The 5,000-nt window shown below is 46.6% G+C and overlaps 1 protein-coding gene across 1 annotated transcript in view; it reads right to left on the reverse strand.

Annotated features, from left to right (window-relative positions):
- The window catches only part of stx1a (syntaxin 1A (brain)), a 28,009-nt gene that overhangs the window by 9,844 nt on the left and 13,165 nt on the right, over nucleotides 1-5,000 (reverse strand). The window lies entirely within an intron of this gene.

Here is a 5,000-nt window from a genome sequence, read left to right on the forward strand (position 1 = left end):
CAGACTGGTGTGCGGAGTGAACAATGATAGAATGCAACGTAGACTATTGTCTGAAGGGGGCTTGACGTTCGATAGGGCCCTGACGTTGTGTTTGGCTATGGAATCAGCGTCAAAGGACGTGAAAGAGATGCAAGGCCAGTTAGCAGAGGACACGGCTCAAAATGAATGTGGGAGGAAATCTCAGACAGCTGTCCACAGGATGTTTTCAGACAATGCACAACGTAAATTCCCCAGTTGTTACCGCTGTAAAGGACAGCATACAGCAGATGAGTGTAAATTTGCTACAGCGCTCTGCTACAACTGTGGTAAGAGGGGACATATAAGCAAGGCCTGCAGATCTAAGGCAGCGGCGGCTAGTACATATAAAGCAGTGTACAAGGGGGGCCAGAGAGGCGAAGGCAGAGGCTTTAGCAAAGAACGGCGTACACATCTTCTAAGAGAAGGAGAAGGAGAAAGTGACACAGAGGAAAGTAGCACTCACACCATCTACAGTGTGTCACAAGAAGTAGCCAAGGTGGCTCCCATCACGCGCACAGTGAAAATAAATGGACAAGAGGTCATGTTTGAAATAGACACTGGCTGTGGAGTGACCATAGTAAGCAAACAACAATATGTGCAGCTTTGGAAGAAAACAGCCATATCAGAGATGAAGCCTTGCTTGCTAAAATTGAAAACATATACTGGAGAGAGGCTCAGAGTCCTAGGCAGGGTACAAGTGCAGGTGCAGAACGCACAAACAGAAAAGACATTGCCGGTAGTGATAGTTGAGGGTGATGGACCTAACCTACTGGGGCGAAGTTGGCTACGGGAGCTGGGCCTGGCAGATCAGTTGGTGAACCAGGTGGAGTCAGCACCTCCATTGCAGCTGGAACAGATACTGAATAGACATACTGAAGTGTTTAAGGAAGGGCTGGGACAGCTTAAAAATTTCAAAGCAAAGATCAATGTAGACATGGAGGCTCAGCCAAGATTCTGCAAACCACGGCCGGTGCCATATGCTGTAAAGCCACTAGTAGAGAGAGAGCTACAGAGGCTGCAGGATGACAAGATTATAGAGCCAGTGCAGTATGCAGAGTGGGCAGCGCCCATTGTACCAGTTAGGAAGCCGGACGGGTCAATTCGAATATGTGGGGATTATAAACTCACAGTAAATCGTGCATCGCGGCTGGATCAGTATCCAATTCCTAGGGTGGAGGACCTGTTTGCACAGCTGAATGGGGGACAACACTTCACCAAATTAGATATGAGTCATGCCTATCAGCAGCTGGTCCTGGAGGAAGAATCTAGGAAGTATGTCACTGTCAACACACACAAAGGCCTGTTTACCTACACCCGTTTACCATTTGGGGTAGCGTCAAGTCCTGGGATTTTCCAAAGAACCATGGAGGGCATCCTGGGGGGCATCCCAAACGTGGCCATCTACTTAGATGACATTCTGATCTCAGGACCCAATGACCAAAAACACCTGGAACACCTAGAGGAAGTACTCCGTAGATTGGAGAACAGCGGCCTTAGGCTAAAAGAAGCAAGTGTGAATTCATGGGTAAAGAGGTGGCGTTTCTTGGACACAAAATAAATGCCAGCGGGTTGCGTCCGCTGACAGACAAGATGGAGGCTATCGCTGGAGCCCCTCAACCACAAAATGTCAGTGAGTTGAAAGCTTACCTGGGGTTGTTAAATTATTACCACAGATTCCTACCAAAACTCTCCACGCTGCTGGCCCCGCTACACATACTTTTAAAGAAAGAGGAAAAATGGTCATGGGGTTCAAGGCAGCAGAAGGCATTTGAGGAGTCAAAAGAGCTGCTGCAATCCTGTAGTGTGTTAGTGCATTATGATGGAAACAAACCTCTCATCTTGGCATGTGATGCCTCGCCCTACGGGGTGGGGCAGTACTTTCCCATCTAATGGCGGATGGCTCGGACAGACCCATAGGATTCGTGTCAAGGACCCTCAATCCCGCTGAAAAAAACTACTCCCAGCTAGACAAGGAGGGACTGGCAGTGATGTTTGGAGTAAAGAAATTTTCATAATATCTGTACGGGAAGACAATTCACTATTGTGACGGATGCATAAGCCACTAATCTCACTATTCAGTGAAATGAGAGCCATACCGCAGATGCTCGCCCCGGATACAGAGATGGCAGTCACACTGGCAGCGTATGAGTACACCATTGTTTACAAGGTAGGCCGAGACCACACGAACGCGGACGCTCTGAGCAGACTGCCACTGGAAGGGAAAGAGCAGAAAATGCCTGAGGAAGAAGAGAGAGTAATGCTGTTTGAAGATGTTGAAAACACCTCCAGTTAATGCACAGCAGATAAAGCAATGGACTGACAAGATCCGGTGTTGCTAGAGTGAGGGACTACATCCTGCCGAGGGTGGCCAAGGGAAGTGGAAAATAAGGCATTTACACCATACACCAGGCGTAAGGATGAGCTCAGCATACAAGAAGGATGTTTACTGTGGGGAGGACGAGTGGTTGTCCCTCCACCGGGACGAAATGCTTTGTTGAGGCAGCTTCACCAAGGTCACCCAGGCATCACTAGGATGAAGGGGTTGGCACGCAGCTACATGTGGTGGCCGAACATGGATGCCGAGGTGGAGGAGCAGGTGAAGGCCTGTGTGACATGTCAGGAAAATAGAACAGTCCGCCAGTGGCCCCATTACATCCGTGGGAAGTGCCAGACAAGCCATGGAAAGAATCCATGTTGATTATGCAGGTCCATGGAAAGGGAAAATGTTTTCTGATTCAGGTGGACTCATACTCAAAGTGGATTTGAAGCGCATGCGGTGAGTAGGTCCACATCGGCTGTCACGATTGAGTGCCTGAGACAGAGTTTTAGTCAACACGGCATACCTGAGGTGATGGTGTCGGACAATGGTAGTTGTTTCACCAGTGAAGAGTTCCAAGAATTCATAGAGAAGAATGGGATAAGGCACATCACTACGGCACCATATCACCCGCTTCTAATGGCTTAGCGGAGAGGGCAGTGCAAACCTTTAAGTCACTTGTGAGAAGAGCACAGGAGATTCAATTGACACCAAAATCGCACGAGCACTGTTCAACTACCGTATAACCCCTCAATCCACCACGGGGAAATCACCAGCTGAGTTATTGTGCGGTAGGAAGTTGAGGTCAACGCTAGAACTTAATACACCCAGATTTCCAAGGCAGAGTGCGCGGGAAGCAGGAGAAACAAAAGTATTACCATGACAGGCATGCCAGAGCAAGGATTCTTGAGGAAGGAGACTTAGTCTTCACACGTAACTACAGCTCCGGACCAACATGGATACCTGGTGCCGTAACAGAAAAGACTGGTCCTGTATCCTGCAAAGTCACACTCGGGAACGGACAAGTGGTGAGACGACACATGGACCAAGTGCGTGGCAGAAGTTCCCCATCGCCAAGGAGACCGGAGGCCTTACCTGAGGCTTCACTAGTGGAACCACCAATCGGACTTGAGACACCTTTCTGCGCTGATGATGACGGCACGGCCGCAGAACCAGCTGATGTACTGACAGAGCCATTTCCGGCAGAGGAACAACCAGCAGTGAGAAGGTCTCAGCGAGATAGAAAGGCTCCTGATTACTTCTCTGCAAGCTAAAAAAAAAAAAAAAAAAAAAAAGACTTTGAATGATTGAAATGGCTATGATTAGTTTAGTAGTGAGTTCCACATACAGAGGACAAGAATGCGTCCTGGAATCTCACTGGGATGAGGTAGTCCACCCAAATCCCTAGCTTAAAGATGTTCTTTAGGGTTGTATATATGGGAATAGAGGTATTTATATATATATATATTTATAAAAAAAAAAAAAAAAAAAATGATGTGTTCAATTTGGGAGTTAGCTTCTACTAGTTTTCTCTGAGGGGAAGGAATGTTGTAAGTTCAGAGAAAAGCACTACCTGCACTAATCCCCTAGGGGGAGGTAACGTTGGGGTGAAGGGTTAAGACACGGGTGTTAGAGAGACAATGGTTAAAAGAAGTCAGGCAGTGGCTATGCTATGTTGGTGTGCAGTAGCTAATAAAAAACCCTTTACTCAAACCATCGTGAGGATATTACACGACTGATCTTGAAAGTAGTGGCTTACAAAAGCTAAATAAGTCATCACATAGAAAATAACTCAGTGTTAGTGCAAGAAGCAAACATTCACACTGTGAAACCTATGACAAGTGACAGTGGTATATAGGAATTTGCCACTTCACAGCCTGCTAGCCACGATTTTCTTTCATTCCAATTCTTGGATGTAGGATTCCCCCCCCTTGTAGAAACCTGTTGAATGGATACATTTGGTCTAGGAAGTCCTAAATGTTTTGTTGTCAATTTACCTTCATAAGTACGCCGACTTTCAAAGAGCGAATCGAGTTGTTGCACTGAATGTTAAAAATGGATTTAACATGAGTCAATGAGAGAGATCTGGGGCGATTTCAGTTTTGCCCCAAAAAGGGGCGGGGTCATTTCAAGCACCACGTTTGCCTGAGTGACTGTTGGCTGATTCGACAATGACATTCAGAGGCAGATCAGACGGTCTAGTGGTAGAATCTGACAGAAAAAAAAATTCCTTTTCCCGTAGGCAGTGCGTCGCCCTAATCGCCTTTATGGACAAGCCGCCCCTGAACTATATTGTAGAAATGAACATTAGCCTACAGAACATACGATGGGGTGTGAACATCAGTGGTATCAGTAGTGTTGCATGCTGGGTGTGTGATTGTGTGTGTGTGTAGGGGTGTTGAAGGTGTCTGCAAGCGAGTGATGCAAGTGTTGAGTAGGCTAGAGTGATTGACATTTAATAACGCCTAAAACAAAGTTAGACTGACGGAAGACATTAGATGAGTAAAGAAGACACTTCAGAAAATTTTCGAAAAATAGGCACCATGAGTGTGAATACAGATCGCAAGGAATGGTATAAAATTCAGTCAGTGAATTTGATCTTTTATAGATATTCGAGTAAATTATACGTGTTCAGCGAAGCATAGATTATAGTCAGTGCCGGCGA

Source organism: Clupea harengus, chromosome 17 (assembly GCF_900700415.2).
Source record: "Clupea harengus chromosome 17, Ch_v2.0.2, whole genome shotgun sequence".
Lineage (NCBI taxonomy): Eukaryota > Metazoa > Chordata > Actinopteri > Clupeiformes > Clupeidae > Clupea > Clupea harengus.